Source organism: Borostomias antarcticus, assembly GCF_949987555.1.
Source record: "Borostomias antarcticus genome assembly, chromosome: 11".
Taxonomy (NCBI): domain Eukaryota; kingdom Metazoa; phylum Chordata; class Actinopteri; order Stomiiformes; family Stomiidae; genus Borostomias; species Borostomias antarcticus.
In genome coordinates this window covers 16,380,162-16,406,307 of record NC_140244.1, presented here as the reverse complement: position 1 = coordinate 16,406,307, position 26,146 = coordinate 16,380,162, and positions in this window count along the sequence as shown.

Here is a 26,146-nt window from a genome sequence, read left to right as displayed (position 1 = left end):
GTCAAGGGGAGCCAGTGGTCCAGTTCCTGTTCATGCTTGGTTGTTGCCTACTCACCTTCCCATCTCCTGCATCACCTGCCACCTGTCTCCACTCTGCCCAGCTGCACCTCATCCCTCATTACTCTTAGCATTAATACCAGTCAATTTCCCTTGGTTCTCTGTAAGATCATCCAGTCATCTACCAAGTCTGCTCAGCTCTTCTGTCTGCCATATTTTGAAGTTGTTTATTGAAATTGAGTTAAAGTAGTTTGTATGGGTCAAGCATCCTCCAGTTTGTATGACTCAAGATCTGTTTACTGCCATGTATATGGTTCACACATACTAGAAATTTGACTAGGGTTAAGGCATACACTGGTGACATGTTTTTAATTGTTTTGTGATCACTGTCTTTGTGATATTTTCTGATGACCAAGCCTTTGATCTAAGCAGAGCCTTAGCACATTATGGAGGAACCATGTCCCTTTCTTTTACCGATCCCTGAGAGCAAGACCTGTGAATGTCCTGAACAGTGTGGTGGCCACATTTGTTGGGAATTTGGGTGGAAACAGTGTGGAACATCATTGCATAGTTTGACTGCCATTTCATACCAACATTAAGAGAAAGTGGAGAAGTAGGCTATACCTAGAAAATACTATAGTTGTGCAATTCGTTTGTACAGTCTAGTAGTTAAATGGTTAAAAATGGGCAAGCAATAACATTGGAGGGAAATGTATACTGACACTGATGATTGTTTCAGAAATGGTCTGAGACAAAATAATGAAATGTTATACATCAGTATTGTGAAACACTGAACATATTTTAATGACTGACAAGGAGAGAGGAAACAGTCCAAGTTAATCAATAATAACTAGGCTCACTATGAACAGTGTGTATTATTGGCTCTGTTCTGACATCAGTGCACAGTTCATTCCACCACTGTGAGGCCAGGACAGAAAAAAGCCATGGCCACGCCAATCTGCCGTAGGGGGGCTTGGAGCAACTGGGGAACCAATCACCTCAAGGCAGCAGAGCTTGACCACAGCCTGGAGGTCGGAGGGAGCTGTTCATTTGCCCTGTAGGCTCGAACCACAGTCCTAAACTGGATGGGACAGCGCAGGGAGCCAGTGCAGAGAACAGAGTAGGGAAGTTTTGTGGAAGAGCATGGGGCTGTTGAACACCAGGTCAGCAGCAGCTTTCTCCAGGAGTCTGATGGCCAACGCTGCAGGATGGCAGCAAGTAGGGAGTTGCAGGAGTCCAGGCGGGAGATGACAACAGCCTGGATGAGCACTAGCGACGAATCACAGCCAGATTTCTTTCCTAGCACAAAGTTTGATAAAAGAGATGAGTATTAGCAAAGGCAAGGAGAATGATTATATCAGTGTACAATGAGCTATGATGGGGAATAATTACACTATTAATTTGATTTCCAGGCATGGCATATACATGGCATGCTTACTTGCAATGGTAATAATGCCTTCAGGTAATAACACTATGCTTGATTAATTTGATGTATAATGTGGCAAATGCTATAGTAGCAGCAGCAAGCATCAGCCCACTATAGCTAAATAATGCCAGACAAGATTACAGACTGTAATCAATGTATGAACAATGTCACATTGATCATGCTCAACATTGTTAAAATTGAAATACATCTGAGACCTCCGAACGTAACGTTAGCATTAACTAACTAACGTTAACCCTAAGCCGTTAGCATTAGCTACCGTTAGCATAGCTCCCTAGCCTATCAATATAGTTGATGTTAATATAAAGAAATGTAACATTAGGTAATGTTAGCTAAGTTATTCAACATTGACCCACTTACCCTCTAGATCTTTTCCAACGATGTCCTAAAGTAACCACATGTCATGATCATTTGCATCATAGACATACGTTCATATCTATGATTAGCATGATCATAAGCTTCATTGCTAAAGCATAGCAAACGTTAACCGACGTCATTACATGACTTCCTATCCAATCAGAGGCAGAGTAGGGCGGGTCTTCCTATGGTCACGTGCTTTCCCGAGCTCGCAGGACTCACGAACGCGCGACCAGCGCGTCCCCGAGGCTCGTGCACAGCACATGTTTAAATGGCTCAATACAGGTATTGGTGGCTTCAAAAACCCCAAAACCCCTAAAACTAAAAGTTTATATTGATAAGATTGGTCTCTGATGCTGAATGATACCCAGAAAAATTTTGTTTTCCTTTTCTAGCCCTATCTATCATCATCCACTAACATGGGAAATAAGGGTTCTTGGGCCGCATGCCTTGATTTGACTTGCAATACCGGGCTTTGGCCACTACGTCAAATGGCTTCATGCGCCGGTGAGCAACTTTCATTGAAATGAATAGGCAGCCATTTTCAATGCCGTCTCCAGTTATATTATACCTCCATGTGTGCGTTCCTAAGTCAGAGGACCCGGGTTTGAACCCAGTGTGGGCAAGTGTGGTGGAATCAATACACCTGTTACAATCGCAGGAATTTTATGGGAAGGAAGGGGCTTCTTTTTTCTTTCTTTTTTTAAAGGTTTTGTACCTTCAATATTAGACACTTAAGCAAACAGAAAAACACAAAACACAACTATAAAAGGCCTGGCTTGGTTTAAAGCCCACTCACCACGTCAAGGTGCAGGCCAAGAGTGGGGACACGACAATCACTAACAGACAAACCCTGACAAATACACATGTAAAGACATGTAAAGAAACACGTAAAAACATATAGACTATACATATAGGAGTAGGGAAGTTGTGTGGAAGAGCATGGGGCCGTTGAACACGGGATTAGCAGCAGCTTTCTCCAGGAGTCTGATGGCCAACGCTGCAGGATGGCAGCAAGTAGGGAGTTGCAGGAGTCCAGGCGGGAGATGACAACAGCCTGGATGAGCACTAGTGACGAATCACAGCCAGATTTCTTTCCTAGCACAAAGTTTGATAAAAGAGATGAGTATTAGCAAAGGCAAGGAGAATGATTATATCAGTGTACAATGAGCTATGATGGGGAATAATTACACTATTAATTTGATTTCCAGGCATGGCATATACATGGCATGCTTACTTGCAATGGTAATAATGCCTTCAGGTAATAACACTATGCTTGATTAATTTGATGTATAATGTGGCAAATGCTATAGTAGCAGCAGCAAGCATCAGCCCACTATAGCTAAATAATGCCAGACAAGATTACAGACTGTAATCAATGTATGAACAATGTCACATTGATCATGCTCAACATTGTTAAAATTGAAATACATCTGAGACCTCCGAACGTAACGTTAGCATTCACTAACGTTAACCCTAAGCCGTTAGCATTAGCTACCGTTAGCATAGCTCCCTAGCCTATCAATATAGTTGATGTTAATATAAAGAAATGTAACATTAGATAATGTTAGCTAAGTTATTCAACATTGACCCACTTACCCTCTAGATCTTTTCCAACGATGTCCTAAAGTAACCACATGTCATGATCATTTGCATCATCATACGTTCTGATTAGCATGATCATAAGCTTCATTGCTAAAGCATAGCAAATGTTAGCGACGTCATTACATGACTTCCTATCCAATCAGAGGCAGAGTAGGGCGGGTCTTCCTATGGTCACGTGCTTTCCCGAGTTCGCAGGACTCACGAACGCGCGACCAGCGCGTCCCCGAGGCTCGTGCACAGCACATGTTTAAATGGCTCGATACAGGTATTGGTGGCTTCAAAAACCCCAAAACTTTTTGAATTAAAAGTTTATATTGATAAGATTGGTCTCTGATGCTGAATGATACCCAGAAAAATTTTGTTTTCCTTTTCTAGCCCTATCTATCATCATCCACTAACATGGGAAATAAGGGTTCTTGGGCCGCATGCCGTGACATGACTTGCAATACCGGGCTTGGCCTGAAAGCCCATGGTGGCTTCAATGCGCCAAGCTGATCCTGGGGGCTTGGTCCCAAGCCCCCAGGATTCGAAATCTAAAGTGAAGCCCTATTGAACCGCGCCATCTTGGCTAAATGTGTAGTCATTTGTCTATTTCCGGTGACTTTTGTACTTGCACAGTTGTGCTTTTGTGTCCTACGTGCGTCCACGAACAAGTTCACGTTTATGTGAAATGAAATGAAATGAAAACCAGCTTGCAAATTAACCTGTTTTTGTCAAATATATCCATTGGAGACATTCTTTTTTTATCCAGGCATCATAGTTTTAACAGGTTAAAGTCGCACTGAAACGGACGTTTGAGATCATCTAACTTCTGTAGTTTGACGTATTTCCAACGCAAACAAGCTATGAGGGAAGGACATATGTTTAGAGGAATTTGATTGGAACATTGAAAAGTAGACGGGTTTTAAGAACTTTAGACAGATTCGATAGAAGGATAGCGTTGATTGACGGGTAGATGTCGTGAGATTATTGGCCTAAAATCTAAGGTACCTGTTTTCGTCATTGCACGTGACCTACCGTTTCCAGGAAGTAAGAAATTATATACTTTGATATAATGCCGCGTTCCAGATAGGATTTTGAGCTCGTAAGTTACGACTTCAAGTCACGACTCACGACTTCATAGCGTTCCAGGCAAACTGTCTGAATTCGTGGCATTCTGGATAAATGTAAACAAGCCGATATGGTAAAAGCTTGAGATTTGGCACATTGTCAGAGCTGGTAAGCTAAACATTGTATGCCTAATTTCGCTATGCTAAGAAATCGTACGTTACATTTTATTTATTGACATCGACTTTTCGCCGTTTGCATGGTCACGTTCAGGTTTACCTTAATGTTAGCTAGCTAGCACTAGCTATCTCTTGTCAACATATTTGGGCATCATTACATACACATAGCAGATTGTAGTGCATAATCGTTTGTATTATTTTGATTACAACGTCCAAATTTACTTTACGTTGCCCTAAAGTTATCTTTGTCGCCATACCCATGGGGGCTGCCATCTTGCTTAGAGGGCTGTGTGACGTCAGAGAGCGCAACTGGGAGTACATCGATCTGGTACGAGTTCACGGGTGGGAAGTTACGGGTTTGACTGCCATTCCAGTGCATTTTCACGTGTAGAAGGTCGGAAAAACACGAGTTACGGGTTGCCTGGAACCCGCCATTGGTGTATAAAGATTCAATGTCCATCGAGACTAAATACTGAGACTTGACATTACCAAGACCAGACAGACTATTCAAAACATCCATGTACATACATGTCTTCAATGAATGAAGGGAGAGTCTTGACAAAAGGTTTGATAACAAAATCAATAAACTTTGAAGCTGGTTCAGTAAGAGTCCCATTGCCTGAAATAATAGGACGTCCCCGAGGATTATCAAAAGGGAGGTTATGTACTTTGGGAAGTAAATAAAAAGTGGCCAAGACTGGATGTTCAACTGTCATAATATGAGTATATTATACTTCAATTCACTCTCTGTAATCCATTAGGCAGCTTTTGCATTAAGTAGCAGGTTGTGGAAACTAACAGTCAACTCAGGCAATGGGTTAGTGCGAATCCTCTCATAGTATTTAGTTTCTAGTTGTCGTGTCGCCTCAAGAGTACATTTCTGTTTCGAAAGAACTACCACAGCACCCCCTTTATCCGTGGGGCGGATGATTAATTCGTCATTCATAGAGAGCTCCTTAAAAGCCTTGTGTTCACCAGCAGTCAAATTAGATTTACGTGTGGGTCTAGGAAGGGAATCGAACACTTTCTTTACATCAGAATCAACTCTTTTGCTAAATAATTTATAGAAATTTATATTATACCTCAATGGGCTGGACTGCTCACTGTATTGTATAAACGAAGAAGCAATGACTGCCTACAACAAAACAACATGTATTGCAAGAAAGGATTATATTTCCAAGATTATTACAGAGAATGCTGGAAACTCTAGAGTATTATTCTCCACCATAGACCAGTTAATCAACACTGTCACTCTCCTCTGCAACTCTCAGCACCAAAATGTGAAGAAATCGTTCTTCGATAATATAATAACACCAGTATTACCTCTGAGATAAACACAGATGACCTCAGCAAACCCTGTAAAAAGAATGTAACCATGGGGAAATTCACGTGTCACATTACCAGAGCTTTGTACATACTGTAAGATTGTCACTGAGTGTAACTTCTCCACCTCATGTCTTGACCCTGTACCAACAGAATTCCTTAAAGGAGTAGTAAAGGGAAAATGCATGTTTAGCCCTGTTTTAAGGTTACTTATGATCATATACAATGGTTCAGATCAAAACGTTGACAAAACTAGCACTTTTGAGAAAGTCTGATAATTGCTCACTACCGTTTTGGTCATACAATGGATGTGGGTGGGCACCTTGAAAAATCTTTCAAAAACATGTTAAACTCTCGATTTCAAAGACAAGAAGCTCACCGAGGGTGTAATTGGTGTCCGTTGATGTTCTGACATCAAATTCGCCGCAAAGTATGAATCCTATAGGGTTTTATTGATCATTTTATGAAATCCATCCTCAGCTTAGTTTTCCTCCATTTTCGTTCAGCTGCCCGACATTTGCTCTAAATTTCATTAACACTGCTATTATTCAACCATAGGGAGATTCTGTCAGTCGACCTCTTTTCAACCTTTAGTGGAGCAACGTTATCTAAAACAGTTGACAAAGTTAGATGTTTTGGACTAGGGTTGCTCAAAAGAGAATCAGACCAAAATCCCAGGATTATGAAGCCCCCTCCCGGAATTCCCAGGATTCCAGTAGAAACCGGAAGTGTAGTTGTAGTGTGTAGTTGACCTGCAGTTCTATCGTTGCTACCACAAGAGGCAGTGGTCCCAGAACATTCAAAACAAAAAGACTCCACAGATTTCCCAGGGGCCTGATTTATCAAAGAGTGTGTAAATTCAGGTGTAAAAGAAGGCGTACGACGAAAATGAGAAAAGGGCGGACTGCCGCGTACGACGAGAATATTTACACGCTTTTCGGATCTATCAAACATGGCGTACACGCTGCTGCGCCGATTTCTCAATGATAAATCCCACGGTGTAGTAGAAGACAGCGGACGTGCACGCGCCTCGAGTTCCGCCCTCTCCACGCCCAAATTCAACCATATATGGTCAAAACTAAGACAGTGCACAACGTGGTTACCCGAAAGGAACCGACATAATATAGCGTGGAGCAAAGGCAAGACAATTACGTTTTTGGAAAAACGCGGAAAGAAGAGAAACTTTTCGGAGACGGAGGTGCATGTGCTTGTTGGTGAGGTCCACGCGAGGAAACAAATCATCTTCGGAAGGTAAGCTATTTGTACTAGCCTACCTTTGTCTGATTGCTCCTACAGTTTAGGTAGCCTACTGTACGTTTCGTGCATCCTGTATTTGGCGTAGGCTACACGGACATTCTGTATTATGTGGCTGTGAGGAAAGCAAACATTCTGTGGTAGGCTATGATTGATTTAGGACCAAAAACAGGGAACGATAACACAGATGACCACTTCATAATGTTAGACCACATTAAACATTTTCCCCTCTGGGAAATTAAGACTCTCATCTAAATCACCCGGTAAATCAGACTTAAGCATTTATTTGGCTGCCAACAGAAAAACATATCAAATGAATATGGCTGCACAATGAAATGTTAAATGGAAAATAAAGTTTACAGACGAACTCAAAGAAAATGACTGATATTGTTTCCCCAGACTCTGACGTGGGGTGGGACTCAGAGGAGGGGGAGTCTGCAGTAGTCCTTGACCCGACGGTCGTGCCCCCGCCGGTTGTAGCCTCCACCTCCAGCGCCATGACCTCCAGTGCCTCCACCTCCAGTGCCATCTCCAGCGCCTCCGTCTCCACCGCCCACGCCTCCACCTCTGGCTGCCAGCGTCCCTGCCTCAAGGGTCCCTGAGGGCTGGGCTTCCTCTCAGACGCTGTGCTGGAGGCTCATGACCCTAGAGGCCCAGAGGGACATGGCAGAAGGGATTGGGGCAGTTGTGCAGCAGTTGGTGGAGGTCACCACACTACACCACCAGAGCCAACAGGACATCCTCACTGCACTTCATTCCCTCACACATGCTGTCAAGGACCTCACACAGTCACTCACTAGCACACTCACGGACCTCACACATTCACTCACAAAAGCACTCACACACCTCACACAGTCACCCACCAACAGACAATAAAATGGTAACAATGTGAACCTTACTTGTTTGTGTCTTCATAGCTGGCGCATGACCTCAGCGCGGGCCCTTTGGCCCTGCTGGTAACCCTCATGACGGGGAGGGGGCTGAGGGCTTGGGTCCTCATTTTGTGGTGGGGTCTTGACTGGATCTCATTCTTATCAGCTTTGAATATGTATCTTGGCAAACATAACACAGGATGATGTACAAGGAGGGGACAGATACCTAGTGAAACTACTATTGGTTGCTAGTAAAAAGACAATAATGAGCGCTTGGTGTAAGGTGGAACGCCCAACCAAGGAGCAGTGGCTGGGTGTTGTGGAGGAGATTTATGTTATGGAGAAGTTCACGCATGCATTGAGGATGCAGGAAGGAAAGTTTGAAGGGAGATGGGAAAAATGGATGGATTATAGAAGTGTGATGATACCACTAATATTGAAATTGTAATATTTGAGTAAGAGAAAAAAGCTGCATGGATGGAAGTACCCATAAGCTGTTATTGTTAGTTTTTATGTTTTATTGTATTGTCGTTGTATGGATGGAAAATGCAAATAAAGATTAAAGTAAAAAAGAAAAAGAATATGTATCTTGGCTATGCACACACCAACAAGCCAGCCGTCACGCGCAGCGCCTGCCTCAAGTCTAGCCCCTACCCTGCTGTGCGCCAGGATGAATGAGTCATGCGTGGAGCCAGGCGACCGTGCCACTACACTTGTGATGAGCATGTCGGCATCACATATGATTTGGGTATTTATAGTGTGCACATTTTTGCGATTCACATAGACGTATTAATTCACTGATGGTGCCCTTATCAATATGTGGGTGTAGTCGCCATCGCCGTCACCTCTTTGGAGTTCTATCTCGGCCAGTAGGCCGAGTAGCGCCGGATTCATTTAGGCTCGCATTACGCACAGGAGGACTGTCATTTATATGCTTACCAAACAGCAAACAGGTCCACATGATCACATATTAATGACAATCTAATTGGTCAATTATTGCCGTTTGATGGAGTGCCTGCATTAGGTGTGCGCATAGGTTAAGTTTGGGGAACAAATCCATATCGGACCATTAATGAGCCGGTTAGAGAACACGATCTTGCATTGCGATATATGTTTGTGCTGAATTGGGCTATTAGCCTACATGATTGTGCGTTCATAAACTCTCGCTCTTCTTCTCTCCATCAAACATTGTAATTCACCGACGCACCACCTGCGTCGCCAGTTCCCCCTGTGTTCAACAAGGGTGTAAAAACCCGTCTAAATCGGTACGCCAAGTTGAGAGGTGTCCTACAAAAGCGCGTAGAAAGGCGACTAAATATCCGCCCTTTTTGCTTGATAGATCGCGCTGTGGGGGGGGAAGAGGGCGTACGCCTGAAATCGCGGAAAAGACCGTGTAAAAGAAGGCGTACCTCAATGATAAATGAGGCCCCAGGTCAGCGGTGGCCGAGTGGATAGTGCGTTGTTTATATTATACCTCCATGTGCGCTGCCTATCACCGTGAAGGTTGTGAGTTCAATCCTTGGTGTGGACATACCAACGTACCATGACATATTTTGTCACTGGATGTTATAGAAGTTATGTAACGAGCGTTGGTCATATTTGTTAATTATAGACCCTTTTACAGCCTAGTCAGCACAAGTATGCTTGCGCATTCTTGAAACAGTAGCAGAGGAAGACAGACGAAATTGCCATTATTAAGCGTACGGACTGGACTGTTTGCGGTGCCCATTTTATATCCGGTAAGTTATTTTGACTACCTGGTTTCACTGGAATGTCTGGTTGAAATGTAGCACTTCTCAGTCCCGTTGTCGCATTCCGCTCGCTCATGCCAGACAACAGTCCTTTGCTGGTCCATTCACTTTGCCGTCAAAATAAATCGGTGTCGGCCTAGTTAGGAGAGGCGCTCATATTTACAAGTGTCAGATAAACATGAAACTTCACTTACCTAAGCAAAAGTGTCTATTTTAACAAATGCTGTGTGATGGTTTGGTTAGGGACCCAGGCGCAACAGGAAAGGAGGAGGCAAGGAACGGTAAAGCCCGGAGGGGCGATTTAATAAGATAACACAAAGGGGGAGCCACAAAAGAGGATGCCAAAAAATATAATAGGATGAAATAATAGGAGCCACTAAACTGCCACTAAATAATAATAAATGTCCTTGGCTCAAGGGAGCCGGAGGGATCGGGAGGTGGAGCAGGGTGAGGGCTCTGCTAGCTGGTACACTCAGCAGAGGGGGTCCGGGAAACTGGAGAGACGAGGAGGAGAGGCAGGGTGAGTGATAGTAATCACAAACAGGGAACGAGAAAAAGCACTATAAAATACAGGTAAGTAAATTGTAGGCTAGGCTATACTTTACCACATAAAGGTTATGGTAAGATCTGGCGATGAGTGGAGTGTAGACCAGGTTCTTGTAGGGGTTGAAGGTGATTGCAGAACGAGGGACAGGTGTGGTGATGATAAATTGGAAACCGGTGAGTAGAGCCGCGCCCGCGTCATCGTCGGAGACGAGCGCGCCGTTCTTGTCTTTGCGCACGGGCCGATGTGCTGGGCATGTCGGGATCCGACTCTTCGTCACCGGAGTGGGAGGAGACTGCCGAGTCCGCGGAGCTGGCCGGAGACGGGGAACGCCCGGTAGTGGGGGGAAACTCCGGAGAGTCAGAGCGTTGCATGCCTGGGCCGATGCGACGTGCGGTAGAGCGCGTAGGACGCCCCGAGCGCGCAGCGGGCCCAGAGGGGAGAGAGGGAGGCGGTTGTGGAGGCGAGGGCATGCGAGCCGTAACAGGACCCCCCCCCCGAGGGGAGCCACCTGGCGACCGACCGGGGGCGTCAGGATGGGCCCGGTAGAAGTCCCGGAGGAGAGACGGGTCCATAATGAGCTGCCTGGAGATCCAGCTGCACTCCTCGGGGCCGTACCCCTCCCAACCCGCCAGGTATTGGAAACCCCGACCCCGGCGGCGCACCTTCAGCAGCCGCCGAACCGTCCACTGGGGATGCCCGTCGACCATCTGGGGAGGCGGAGGAGCCGGGGCAGAAGGCATGAGGGGACTCGAGGAGACAGGCTTGACCTTGGACACGTGGAACACAGGGTGTACCCGCATGGAAGCAGGGAGCTTAAGGCGTACCGCAGCTGGGTTCAGGACACGGTCGATCTCGAAGGGCCCAACGAAGCGCGGAGCCAGCTTCCTGGAGGGGACCTGGAGCGGAAGATCAGCGGTGGAGAGGTAGACACGTTGACCGGGCCGGTACGCCGGAGCAGGAGTGCGGCGGCGGTTGGCCCCGCGGCAGGAGCGCTCGTTGGAGCGGAGCAGGGCCCTGCGGACCTCCCTCCAGACACGGCGACAGCGGCTGAGGTGGGCCTGGACGGAGGGGACGGAGGCCTCCGACTCCTGGAGAGAGAACAGCGGGGGCTGGTACCCGAGGGATGACTCGAACGGAGACCTGCCAGTGGCAGCGCTGGTCAGGGCATTGAGGGAGTATTCGACCCAGGGCAGGTCCTTGCTCCAGGAGGTGGGGTGGAGAGCCGACACACAGCGGAGAGCGGACTCCTGGCTCTGGTTGGCCCGTTCGGCCTGGCCGTTGGTCTGCGGGTGGTAGCCAGAGGAGAGGCTGATAGTGGCGCCTATCTCCCTGCAGAAGGCCCTCCAGACCTGGGAGGTGAATTGAGGCCCACGGTCTGAGACAATGTCCCTGGGGAGGCCGTGGAGCCGGTAGACGTGCTGGACGAGGAGCTCGGCGGTCTCCGCAGAGGACGGGAGCTTGGGGAGCGCCACCAAGTGGACCGCCTTGGAGAACCGGTCCACCACGGTGAGGATGACCGTGTTGCCCCTGGAGGGGGGAAGACCGGTGATGAAGTCCAGGGCGATGTGGGACCAGGGACGGCTGGGGACCGGGAGAGGACGCAGGAGGCCAGCCGGGGGCTGGTGGGACGCCTTGCTGCGGGAGCAGACGGGACAGGCGACAACAAACTCCCGGACGTCGGACCTCATGGAGGGCCACCAGAACCGTCGGCTCAGGAAGGAGAGGGTGCAGTGAACCCCGGGATGGCACGCAAACCGGCTGGCATGGCCCCACTGGAGCACCCGGGACCGGACCGAGTCGGGCACGAAGAGCCGGCGAGGAGGGACGTTGGCCGGACTGGGATGGGCGCGTTGGGCCTGCCTCACCACTGCCTCGATGTTCATGGTAACCACCCCTATGACACGTGAGGCCGGCAGGATGGTCTCAGGCTCCGCGGGGGGCGCCTCGGGCGCGTGGAGGCGGGACAGCGCGTCGGCCTTGGCGTTGCGGGAGCCGGGCCGGAAGGTGAGGGTAAAATCGAACCTCCCGAGGAACTGTGACCACCGCGCCTGGCGGGAGTTGAGGCGCTTGGCCGCCCGGATGAAGGTCAGGTTCTTGTGGTCCGACCAGACGAGGGTGGTGTGTTCCGCGCCCTCAAGCCAGTGGCGCCACTCCTCCAAGGCCCCCACCACCGCCAACAACTCCCTGTTCCCGATGTCGTAATTGACCTCAGCTGGGGTGAACCGGCGGGAGAGGAAGGCACAGGGGTGCAACTTCTGGTCCTCCACTGACCGCTGGGACAGAACAGCACCGATGCCTGTGTCCGATGCGTCCACCTCGACCACGAACTGCCTGGAGGGGTCAGGATGGAGAAGGACCGGAGCGGTGGTGAAGCGCTCCTTGAGCGCGGAGAAGGCGGCGCTGGCAGCCGGTGTCCAGATGAACGGATGCAGGGATGAGGTGAGGTGGGTGAGGGGAGCTTCTACCCGGCTGTAGTCCCGTATGAAACGGCGGTAAAAGTTAGCGAAGCCAAGGAAGCTCTGGAGTTGCCTCCGGGTAGTGGGTTGAGGCCATTCGACCACGGTCTTGATTTTGCGGGGGTCGGGTCGCGTCAGGCCTCCCTCCACAATGAGCCCCAGGAACTCCACTGACGAGGAGTGAAAGGTGCACTTCTCCGCCTTAATGTACAGGCGGTTCTCCCGGAGACGCTGGATGACCATGCGGACGTGTTGGACGTGCTCCTCAGCGCTCCTGGAGAATACAAGGATGTCGTCCAGGTAGAGGACCACAAACACGTCCAGCATGTCCCTGAGCACGTCGTTCATAAGGGCCTGGAAGACGGCGGGGGCGTTGGTGAGGCCGAAGGGCATGACGAGGTACTCGTAGTGGCCACGGAAGGTCTTGAAGGCGGTCTTCCATTCGTCCCCCTCACGGATACGCACCAGGTGATAAGCGTTCCTGAGGTCCAACTTGGTGAAGATGGTGGCACTGATGAGGGGTTCGAAGTTGGAGCTCATGAGGGGGAGTGGATATTTATTCTTGACCGTGATGTTGTTGAGCAGCCTGTAGTCGATGCACAGCCTCAGATCTCCTCCCTTCTTCTTAACGAAGAAGTACCCCGCTGCCACCTGGGATCGAGATGGTCGGATGAGACCCTCGGCCAAGCACTCGGAGATGTAGGTGTCCATGGCTGCTTTCTCCGGGAGGGAGAGGTTGTAGAGACGACTGGCTGGGAGAGGGGCGCCAGGGTGGAGCTCGATGGCGCAGTCGTAGGGTCAATGAGGGGGGAGTGTGCGGGCGCGCTCCTTACTGAAGGCCTCTCCGAGGTCGTGGTACATCGAAGGGACCGTGGAGAGGTCCGGAGGAGCGGGACGGGGCCGGTCAACCCGAGTGGAGGTCTGAGCAGCTCGGAGGCAGCGGGCGTGGCAGGTGGTGCTCCAGCTGAGGATGTGCCCCGAGCTCCAGCAGACATGAGGGGTGTGGAGTTCCAGCCAGGGCCTCCCTAGGATGAATGGAGCGTCGGGAGAGTGGATGACGAAGGGGCGGACGTCCTCCACGTGGTTTCCCGAGACTGTGAGGGTGAGGGGCAGGGTCCGGTGCGTGATGGGGCCCATGGGATGGCCATCCAGGGCGAAAGCCGAGAGGGCGATTCCTCTCCAGCGGTGTTTGGGGGGGCGAGGGAGGCCGGGGCAGGCCGAGAGAGACCGGTAGAGGGAGGTGGAGACGGTCTGGGTGCGCTGTGGTGTTAGTGCGCCCGCTCGCGCCTGCGTTCCCGGTCGCGCTCGTCTATGGCTATGGAGAGGAAGACGAGTTGGTTCAGGGTCGCTGGTCTGTCTCTTCCAGACAGGCTGTCCTTCATGGCGTCCCCCAGGCCCCGTCGGAAGGCGCTGTACAGTGCAGACTCGTTCCAGGAGCAACGGGCAGCGAGGATGCGGAACTCCGTGGCGTAGTCCGCTACTGAGCTGGAACCCTGGGTGAGGGCGGAGAGAGCAGCGTCCGCGTCCTGTCCGTGGACGTCGTGGGCAAACACGGTCCTGAATTCTGTCACGAAGGCAGTGTAGTCCTGCATGTAGGCAGCTGCGCCCTCGCGACCCGCCATGACCCAACGGCGAGCCCGTCCCGTGGTGAGGTTGGCGATGTAGGCTATACGAGCAGACGCAGTGGAGTACATACTTGGCTGGAGATCAAACACGTACTCACACTGCATGAGGAACTCCCGGCAGAGGGTGAATGTCCCGTCATAGGAGGCCGGGGAGGCGAGATGGGGCTCCCGGTTTGGTGGAGCGGTGGGGTTCAGGAACGGAGCCAGGCGGGCACTGAGCGCGGTGACCTGGTCGGACAGGGTGCAGACCAGAGTAGCGAGGCCCCTCAGTCGCTCGTCCTGGGCTTGCTGTTGGGCGGATACCTGCTGCAGTTGCTCAGCTTGGGTCTGTTGGAGGGCTTGGAGTAGTCCGGGAGGTGCAGGTCTCTCCTCCATGTTGGCTGGGTCCAAACTGGCCAGATCTTACTGTGATGGTTTGGTTAGGGACCCAGGCGCAACAGGAAAGGAGGAGGCAAGGAACGGTAAAGCCCGGAGGGGCGATTTAATAAGATAACACAAAGGGGGAGCCACAAAAGAGGATGCCAAAAAATATAATAGGATGAAATAATAGGAGCCACTAAACTGCCACTAAATAATAATAAATGTCCTTGGCTCAAGGGAGCCGGAGGGATCGGGAGGTGGAGCAGGGTGAGGGCTCTGCTAGCTGGTACACTCAGCAGAGGGGGTCCGGGAAACTGGAGAGACGAGGAGGAGAGGCAGGGTGAGTGATAGTAATCACAAACAGGGAACGAGAAAAAGCACTATAAAATACAGGTAAGTAAATCGTAGGCTAGGCTATACTTTACCACATAAAGGTTATGGTAAGATCTGGCGATGAGTGGAGTGTAGACCAGGTTCTTGTAGGGGTTGAAGGTGATTGCAGAACGAGGGACAGGTGTGGTGATGATAAATTGGAAACCGGTGAGTAGAGCCGCGCCCGCGTCATCGTCGGAGACGAGCGCGCCGTTCTTGTCTTTGCGCACGGGCCGATGTGCTGGGCATGTCGGGATCCGACTCTTCGTCACCGGAGTGGGAGGAGACTGCCGAGTCCGCGGAGCTGGCCGGAGACGGGGAACGCCCGGTAGTGGGGGGAAACTCCGGAGAGTCAGAGCGTTGCATGCCTGGGCCGATGCGACGTGCGGTAGAGCGCGTAGGACGCCCCGAGCGCGCAGCGGGCCCAGAGGGGAGAGATGGAGGCGGTTGTGGAGGCGAGGGCATGCGAGCCGTAACATGCTGGGTTGAAGCTTCAAAGCACCACCACCACCACAGAAGAAGACTACCTAAGAAAAAGAATTTCACTCAGACAGAACGCGTCTAAATAAGTTATTTATTGGTAGCGCCGAGGCTTCAAAACCCAGCATTTGTTAAAATAGACCTGTTCTGTTGCAGCTTTGATGCTGGGATGCCTGGTGTGGTTGAGGCCAGAGAACACCGTGATGCAACACCAGTCAGGTGTCGGCTGCTGTGCAACGCTGATGTCCAGCCCCCCCAAAGATGGTCTTCAGGTGCAAGCACCACCTGGACAGGACATGGCCAGACAGCAGTATCTGATCATGGATGGCTGTGACTGTGTCCATGATACAGGCAGTGCAACATGTCAAGTATACTGTACAGTAGTATACAGTAGTGCAGAGTAAGTTCTCTATTGTATAGACAAGGTGTTCAATTGCTCAAGTGTTGTCAGGTGTTGGTTCGAGTGTACAGTGGTGCAGAGTCAGTTGTTTATAGTACTCTGATTGTACTATACATAGGCCCTCACTCTAATTATAACAATGGCGCACATGCCACCCCCTGGACCAAGAAGTGAACACGTGACACCTTGCACCTTGTCTATACAATAGACAACTGACTATGCACCACTGTACACTCAAACCAACACCTGACAACACTTGAGCAATTGAACACATTGTCTATACAATAGACAACTGACTCTGTACTACTGTATACATGTGCATTACATGCCTTCTTTACAAAGATGGTCACAACCACAACATGTCCTGAGAGCACATGCAAAATAACAACTTATGGCTACTTTTAATGTGCATGTCTGTATGTTTAATAAAGCATTTAGGAAAAGTTTCAATCAAGACTTGAGTATTACCTATTCTGTTGAGTACTATGTTTACAATTGTTCATTCATGATATTATTACAATAGACCTTTCAAGTCTGCCTATTCTTAGGTTACTTAGCTAAGAACCATTTTAATTACAATTTACTTCTAAGGGCAAATACTTTACTTTCATATCTTCATATCAATATAATATCAAGATCCTAGTAGATGTCCAAATAACCCACTGTGTCCTGGGTCTACTTATTCACCACCTCAAGGGAAGTGCAAAACAGCAAGTCATGACCTTTATCCAGAAACAAAAGTTGAACCCATTGCAGCAAAATAGCTACATTACAGGAATCATCAGTGTAACTGCTTTAGCCACTGACCGCTACCATTAATGTTATGGAAGCTGCTGCTAGTTGTTGTGAGCCCATGAGCTTATTGGCTATCCCGCTCTCATTGTGCTGGATAAGCATTGGAAGCATTGGAACTGATGTGTCCAGGTGACAAGACCCATCTTTATTTATCGGACATTACCGTCCTACCAGTCCCGCACAGAAACAAGCCAGCCAACACACATAAGCCAGGCGTGATCTGGCCTGGTTTATTTATGAGCATGTATGTAAAATGAAATTAACAACACATGTTTAAAAATGAGTGATGTCAAAATGGACTGACGTATCAACATTCCTTTGATAACTTTAGATCAGCGTAGTCCGCAAATGAACCTGACAAAGTTTCAGGACAATTGTCCCAGCAATTTCCAACCAGTTCAACGAAATAGGTGTTTGAGAAAATGGAATAAAAGTCCCAAAATATTACATTTTTAATGCAGAATATAATCGGAGTAAAGATGCAGATGAATTGATTGATTACTTTGATGTAAGGATTTTGACTGTACGCCAAGCCGCTCTTGAGATAATTGTGGAAACGTAAACATGATTGCTATAGCACCACCTTGAGGTCAATAACTGTCATTTTATGTGCCTGAGTAGTGGGTGGGATGTGCAGCCCACCTGCCAATTTTTGTGCGTTTTGAGCATACAGTTTTTGCTGCAGAAACACTCTTAGCAGAGAAAAAAGAAAGAAAGAAAGAAAGAAACATGTTTTGTTTTTTTTATAAAAAAGAAAGAACAAAAGCAATAAGGGTCCTGCCGCAGCAGCTGCTGCTTGGACCCCTAACAATAGAACATCAGAGATTACAGTGTACACATTCAAATACTTAAGGACATTGACACATGCCTGCGGAATCTATTAAAAACGATCTTAGACCAATCCCATTAGCTTTAGATCTTTTTGAAGGCTATTCCAGGAAAGAGGAGCAGAGCACATAAATGCCCAGTTCAGTCCGAGCACTTGGCACCAAGGTTATTATAGTTAACGAAAACTAACTAAAAAACGAAAACTAGGTGTGAAAAAACATTTTAGTTAACTGAAATAAAAATAAAAACTAGACTTTACAAAAAAACGATAACTAAGTATTGTGTGTTTACAAAACTAACTAAAATAAACTAAAATTATTGAGAAAATGTCCTTAGTTTTAGTTTTTTTCATTTCATACATAAGCCTAGTATTTTGGGTGGATATGAAATCTTCTCCATGTTCTTTAGCTGTGTCCCTGCGCAGGAGTAACCTGACATGCTGGTTTGTTTCACACGGAGTGAAACAACGTGAGCTCACAAGATCAGGATGGTCTCACAAGGCTAGCACAGAAGAATAAAAAACTAAAACTAATACTGAAACTAATAAAAACTAAAACTAAGCATTTTCAAAAAATAAAAACTAAACTAAACTAGCAAACCTGCTTTAAAACTAATCAAAACTAAACTGAAATTGAAAACCAAAGTTAAAATTATATAAAAATAAAAACTAATTAAAGCTGCTATGCAGCGATGAGGCGGGGCCAGGCAATTTCCGACAAGTTTAGGAGCAATAAGCGAGAGAATAGGAGGACAACAAGAGAAGTTGACATTCCAATGTTCATTTTGTACATTCGTATCGTATCGTAAAACATTTGTAAAACATTTTGATGCATTGTAAGCTCGATTTTGATAATTCAACAATCTGGTCAATGAGTTTGTGAATTACAGTCTGAAGATCCAGTGTAGCAAGTTTGGTGTTAATTGATTGAAAAATGTGGGATGAGATATGTTTATTAATTTTTACAGGTTTTGTTTGCTTTTCTTCATAATTGAACATTAACTTCAGCAGCTGTGTACTCAGTCAGTTGCCAATCAATCGATTTAGTCATTGTAATCCTCGACGGGGGTTGGGTAGGGTTGCCAACAGCGATGTCTCCAATTCGTGGAGCTTGCGTTGGATTGTGGGTAACGCAGTTTTCTTTGTATGAAGTGTTGGTTTCAGAGGACAGAATTAAACATATTTTTAAAAAATCAATTTTTGAGATAAAATTCTGAAAGAAATCACACTACATCTTGGATATGGCCAATGTTATCACTTTTTATGAGGATGATCAGACATTGATTTGGCAAGAATTAATTGTAACTGATAACAGAACTGTTAACAGTAAAACTTTTTGATGTCCTGTGGGCTCAATTTTTCATATTTCAAAAATCTGTCAGGATCATTTGGTAAAGACAGTCTGAAGATACAGTATATCAATTTTGGTGTCAATTGAACAAAAAATGTGGGAGTCTATCAGTTTATGAAGAAATCAGCGTGATGGACTAAATTCCTGCAAGGTCAGAGCGTATGAAAGTTTTGTCTCACTTGGGAATACATTGACATGGTGGTTTTACAGTGAGAGCACCTATGGCTGATTTGTTATGATTTTTTAAAGTTTTAAACTTTAGACTGTTGCTGTAGCGCCACCTTCAGGTTTATTGACCTACAATGCAGGTTGAGGACTTTGGGTATAGTACTGGAGCTATGTGCAAATTTTGGTGATTCTTTGTCCACGGGAAGTTCGACTTCAGTGGAAGATAGAGAATAATAATAATAATAATAATAATAATATAGGCAAATACAATAGCTACGCTGCCTGGCCCCTAATGAAAAAAGCAAAACTATTATAACCTTGCTTGGCACAGACAACAGGATCATGGATAAAAAAAAAAGTATGATTGGCGAGCAGTACTTGCAAAATAGTAGGCCTTTATTGACCCACACAATTATGAATGCTATACAAACACACTTACTATATTTATTAAAATATTGAAAAATGTCATACACATAATTTACATAGTAAGATGAAAGTTTCTCTTATTTTGGAGTCTGGTGCCAGGCAAGGAGCTATCCCTTCCCAGATACAGTAGCACACCCCCTACAAAGGTATACACCCCCCTACAAAGTTATACGCACCCCCTACAAAAGTAGACACCCCCCCTTTAAAGGTATACACCCCCCCTACAAAGGTAGACACCCCCCTTCAAAGGTAACAACAATTAAAGTAAAGTTAATAACAGACTACACCAAAGGAAGCAGCTCTGCTGACTGAGGCTGGGAAGAGCGCTGCCATGTCACTAGCTCTCTCACAGCATCTCCCAGCCTCTCTCTGGCCTTCTGACCGTCTGCCTGACCTGCCATGACATTCCCCTGGTCTGACCTGAACACCCTGTATCCCCCCTCACAGCCCTGCGGCCCGTGGAGCTCCTTGCAGAGTTTCTTCACATCCTTCATCAGACAGAACTCCCTGCAGGCCCTGAGCTCCACAGGTAGGCCGTTCCTCTCTGGGACCATGCCTAGGTGCAGTACCCAGAACCTGGCCAGCTGACTGGGGCTCGCTGCTTGGCTGGCCACCAGGTTCAACACCAGGGGGAAAAGGTCATGGGCTGCTGCGGCTGGGACAGCCAGCTGAACTGGACCCTGGCTGCTCAGTAAATCGCTGGCTGGACCCCCGCCCATTAAACTGGAGGTCAGGCCAGCGGTCATGTCTACCAGGTGGGCGGAGCGGGCTGGACTATCGCTATGCGCTGGACAGACAACCAGCACCCTGTCAGCCATGTTGGCTTGCTGGGCCAGCCAACGCATGGGTCCCAGCTCCGCCAGCTGGCCGCGCTGCCAGAGGTCGATGGCCACGCTGCAGTTAGCACCGCGGCGCAGGAACTCCGCCAGCGCCACCACAGCACTCTGGAACACGGGGTTCTCAGCAGAGTAGACCACCAGGACAGAGAGGGGCACTGGGGGAGAGGCCTTGGACAGGGCAGAGAAGCTGGAGCTGGAGTTCCATCCGTAAACTTTATCTGGCGGGATGAGAGAAACAGGTGAACTGAGGTTGACAGACCGACCGACCGACCGATCCCACAGGAGGGAGGAGACTTACAGAGGGTGATGCAGCAGGCTACAGCAAGCAGGCCAGCCAAACAGGCCAGTCCAGCCACCAGAGGGTGTGCCAACTGGCTCCCCGCAGTACTACTAGCAGTATCCACCGGCTCTGTGAAGAGGGATGCTGGAAAACAGGGGATCTTTTATTTATTTTTTAATTGGTGCTTACTTATACAATAGCTTGGTTGAATATTCAATTCTGATTGGCTACTGGGTGTGCATTATTTTTTCCTTGTCAAATCCCAAAATCCAACTGCCTATATCTTAGCCAATCTTGAGGCCCTCACCACATCAATAGCTTACCACATGCAAATTGTTATGAAAATCTGTCAGCTAGTTTTCATGTTGCACACCCTTGTTTAAAATTAGCATTTAGCATTTTTTGCAATCTAAAAACTAAAGGATACTATGTAAAACCATGTGTAACAATAGAAGAAGAACCCTCTGAAAAAAGGTTCCATATAGAGGTTCGGTTCTACTGTAGCTATAGACATAACGCTTGCCGTCGTCAACATCAACCTTGACGCCTTGACGTCTTGTTTGAGAATGAGGCAGTCCCTGACGTAAGTTGGCACCAAGTACTCTGGCTCTGTTGATGTTTGGGTGAACGCCATCGGGTCTGAAGTGGTCTCTCAAGGAAACCCCTGTCCTTAAGCTGATTAGTCAATCAAGAGCAGGACCAGCTGCTGGTCTCACCTGGGGAGTCCTCTGTGTGGGAGAGAGAAGTAGAGAGGTGAATAATAAAGTATGTGCTCATGTATCCATACTTCATTCCTTACATAATGCACACCTGGTCATTGATGATCCCTTACATATTAGAAGGCTACCCTCATGTCTTTCTTGGACATTGATTGAGTAGAGTATAGCCTACTCACTTATTAATCATCAGAACACAGATCTCTATCACACTGGGTATAAAGAGACATATTCTTACATGTAAACAAACAAATACCGATGATTGTAACTGTGATCTGTTAGGCCTGGCTCATCTGAGCAGTATGAAAACATTCCCTGCAGAGAGAGCAATGGCATATATCTCTGCTAGGCAGTCCAGAGACTGTCCAGAGACCGTCCAGAGACCGTCCAGAGACCGTCCAGAGACCGACAGTAAGAATCAGACAACTGGATCCTCTGACCTGTAGACGTCACAGTAGGATCAGGAGAGAGGCTTCTTTCTGAAATAAAAAATAAAAAAAATAGAAAGAATGTGTCTAATACTAGTGTCTGAGAGAATTGCAAGAGACTTTTATTTTATTCAAATCAAACTTTATTTTTATAGCGCATTTCATAGACAGAGGCAACACAATATGCTTTACAGAGAGCAATGTGTTACGGCTCGCATGCCCTCGCCTCCACAACCGCCTCCCTCTCTCCCCTCTGGGCCCGCTGCGCGCTCGGGGCGTCCTACGCGCTCTACCGCACGTCGCCTCGGCCCAGGCATGCGACGCTCTGGCTCTCCGGAGTTTCCCCTCACTACCGGGCGTTCCCCGTCTCCGGCCAGCTCCGCGGACTCGGCAGTCTCCTCCCACTCCGGTGACGTCGAGTCGGATCCCGACATGCCCAGCACATCGGCCCGTGCGCAACACCAAGAACGGCGCGCTCGTCTCCGACGATGACGCGGGCGCGGCTCTGCTCACCGGTTTCCTATTCATCATCACCACACCTGTCCCTCGTTCTGCAATCACCTTCAACCCCTACAAGAACCTGGTCTACTCTCCATTCATCGCCAGATCTTACCATAACCATATGTGGTAAAGTATAGCCTAGCCTACGATTTCACTTACCAGTGTTTTGTAGTGCTTTTCTCGTTCCCTGCTCGTGATTACTATCACTCACCCTGCCTCTCCTCCTCGTCTCTCCAGTATCCCGGACCCCCTCTGCTGAGTTGTACCAGTTAGCAGAGCCCTCACCCTGCTCCACCTCCGGATCCCTCCGGCTCCCTTGAGCCAAGAAAATTTTTATTATTTAGTGGCAGTTTGGTGGCACCTATTTTTTCTCTCCCATTATATTTTTGTGGCATCCCTTTTTGTGGCTCCCCCTTTGTGTTACCTTATTAAATCGCCCCTCCGGGCTTAACCGTTCCTTGCCTCCTCCATTCCTGTTGCGCCTGGGTCCCACACCGAACCATCACACAATGGGGAGATGGACATAGGTCCCACCCCTACATATTCCAGAGGGAAGCAAAAAACCTGTTCACCCAGGGACGAAAAGGTGAGCTGTAAAAATTGTTACCTGACCTCTCTCAACGTGACGATCGAGCAAGCTCCTCTATTGGCTAGGAACATTTACTAACACCCAAACAGCTTGGAAAAAGGAATGGGAGTCCAAGGAGGTCCCAAACAAACATCTGGTGTCAGACCCTACCCAACAGGTCCCTGGCACCAACCTCCCAAGGAGACAGTGGGCAATGCTCAATAGATTCAGGACTGGACAAGCTTGGCCAGCCTTCACAGATGGGGAAGCAAGCCAAGCCCACTTTGTGCTTGTGGAGAGACACAGACAATGGACCACATTATCGAGGCCTGTCCACTCCACAGACTAGAAGGGGGGCTGGTCGCCCTTCACACTGCAGACCAGGAGGCAACTGCTTGGCTAGAAGACTTTGCATTCGTTAAATAAATAAAAAATAATAAGGCACAATAAGCACTTATACAGTAGACAGGCTACTAAAGAGAATACTATACTATACTATACTAATACCTATAGCGTAAACTAGGCCACTAAGCACAAGTGGGGGAACAAAAAGTAGAGAGCCAAGAAAAAACTGTTTTTTTTGTTCATTTTCTCAGTGCTACACTGATGGATAAATCTTTATTTTCTGTAATTTGTTGAAGATTTTATACAAATACTCCTTCATTTACTGACTTGAAAACTGCAGGACTAGGGCACTCATTTCACAATTATATAATATAATATATTATATATATATTATATTATATTATATTCCTAAACATGCATATAGGCACCTAAACATCTACTAGAGCCAAGAGAAAGCCCAGGGGGGATTCAGTCACAGCAACAGCTGCTAATCAAGGAAACCCCTGTCCTTAAGCATGGTAGTCAAATCAAGAGCAGGACCACTCTGGGGACTATTCTGCATCCAAGTGCAAGTGAATGTCCTTTGTGTGTGTGTGTGTGTGTGTGTGTGTGCGTGTGTGTGTGTGTGTGTGTGTGTGTGTGTGTGTGTGTGTGTGTGTGTGTGTGTGTGTGTGTGTGTGTGTGAGTGCGTGCGTGCGGGTTTGTGTTACCAGAGGACAGCCAATATGAAAACGGAAATAAGACAATCTGAAGATTAAAGACTCACCAGGTAACACTATTTCTGCTTTCTTGACATGAGGTACCCCGCCTGCTGTGTATGGGGGGATGGGCAGATTGTAGCCATTGATGTCAAGATAGTCGCCTGAGTCATACCAGTTTGTACCGATGAGGGGCATTAGGAAATGGAACCACACCTTCAGGACACAGATGTAGCAGAGATTGAATCACAATCCCAAGCACCACAGTTTACAGTGTATCAAAACATCATATTATGGACTACATCAACGTCTATGTGCATTCTGCTGTACCAGACCAAGAGGGTGCACTGTTTCCCCAGTAACCAGTCCTGGATCCCCAGTAACCAGCCCTGGATCACCAGTAACCAGTCCTGGATCCCCAGTAACCAGCCCTGGATCACCAGTAACCAGCCCTGGATCACCAGTAACCAGCCCTGGATCACCAGTAACCAGCCCTGGATCCCCAGTAACCAGCCCTGGATCACCAGTAACCAGCCCTGGATCCCCAGCCTAGAAGCCCAGCTGAACCAGGAAAAGGGGGCCTTCATGTCAAAGGACAAGGAGGAAACACAACTCCTACAGATTCAAATGAAGGGGAGGCTCGAGGAGAGAAGAGAAGATGGAGGACAAACTGCAGCAGCATAACGTGGGAGAGGTCTGGGGCGGCATGAGAGTCATCACTGCTCACAGACAGGCCAGCGGCCAGCAGTCGGACCAGGGCCAAGACCAGGACCAGGGCCAGGGCCAACAAGCTGAACATGTTCTTCAACAGGCTTGACACAGTATCCCCTACCAACCACTTCCTGGACCCCTGACTCACTGCAGTATCAAAGCAGTGGATGCGGAACAGAATGGACAAGCTGATCAGGAGGGCAGGCTCTGTACTGGGGGCCAGCCTGGCTTTGTTCTGGGGGTCAGCCTGTCTCTGTCCTGGGGGTCAGCCTGGCTCTGTTCTGGGGTCAGCCTGGCTCTGTCCTGGGGGTCAGCCTGGCTCTGTACTGGGGGCCAGCCTGGCTTTGTTCTGGGGTCAGCCTGGCTCTGTCCTGGGGGTCAGCCTGGCTCTGTCCTGGGGGTCAGCCTGGCTCTGTTCTGGGGGTCAGCTTGGCTCTGTTCTGGGGGTCAGCCTGGCTCTGTTCTGGGGGTCAGCCTGGCTCTGTTCTGGGGGTCAGCCTGGCTCTGTTCTGGGGGTCAGCCTGGCTCTGTCCTGGGGGTCAGCCTGGCTCTGTCCTGGGGGCCAGCCTGGACTCAGTGACTGTAGTTGCAGAAAGAAGAATCCTAGTCAAACTAAGGGTCTGCGATGGAGCAGCGGTCTAAGCACCGTGTTGTGAATGAATTTCAAGTCTCAACAAAGTGTTCTGTTTTCCCCCTTGACTGTTGTTCTAAACTTTGTAGTTCGTTCTCATCCTTCAGTCTGTTAGAACTACAAATTCCTCCGTGTGACATCACTTCCCTGTCCTCTTCCCCCTGAAACTATGTCACTTCCTTTTTCACTGTATAACCTAACGACCCCGTCCTCCCGTGAACTCACACGAGCCCGGATTCACTTCCTGTGCTCTTGTCCGACTCTGCAGAATCGTAACATAGAATAAACTATTGCCTTTGTTTAAAACCAGCTTGATCGACCACTCAGCGTGTTCTTTGACAATCTAACTAAACCAAGGATAAAATCCTTAACAATTATGGCGACGAGATGATCTAATGGGACGGCTGCTGGTCGTTCGTCTTGTTTTGGGCTGAATTCACGGACGCGTGACGTGCTTTTCTCAAAGGACGGGGGACTTCAACCTCGGGGACACATCTAGCTGGTGCGGTTTTCCCCCGAGACCCGAATCAGCCTGGAACTTGCGGAAGTCTGGTACGTTGTTTGAACCTAGTTTAGAGTGGTCCCTTTCTTTGTTCAGCTGTGATAACTTAGACAATAGTGTTTATTCGAGCCAGTGTTGCGCACACGTGTCCTGGTTAGCTAAAGCCGGTTTTTGAGCCGCATGCCCGCTTAAAAAACCTATATACCAGGGTTGGTTTTGTAAGCGTTCGCATTGGAACGGGTGTGTCAGTACTACACAACGTTAACTTCCGGAAAGCCTTCTTTTGACTATT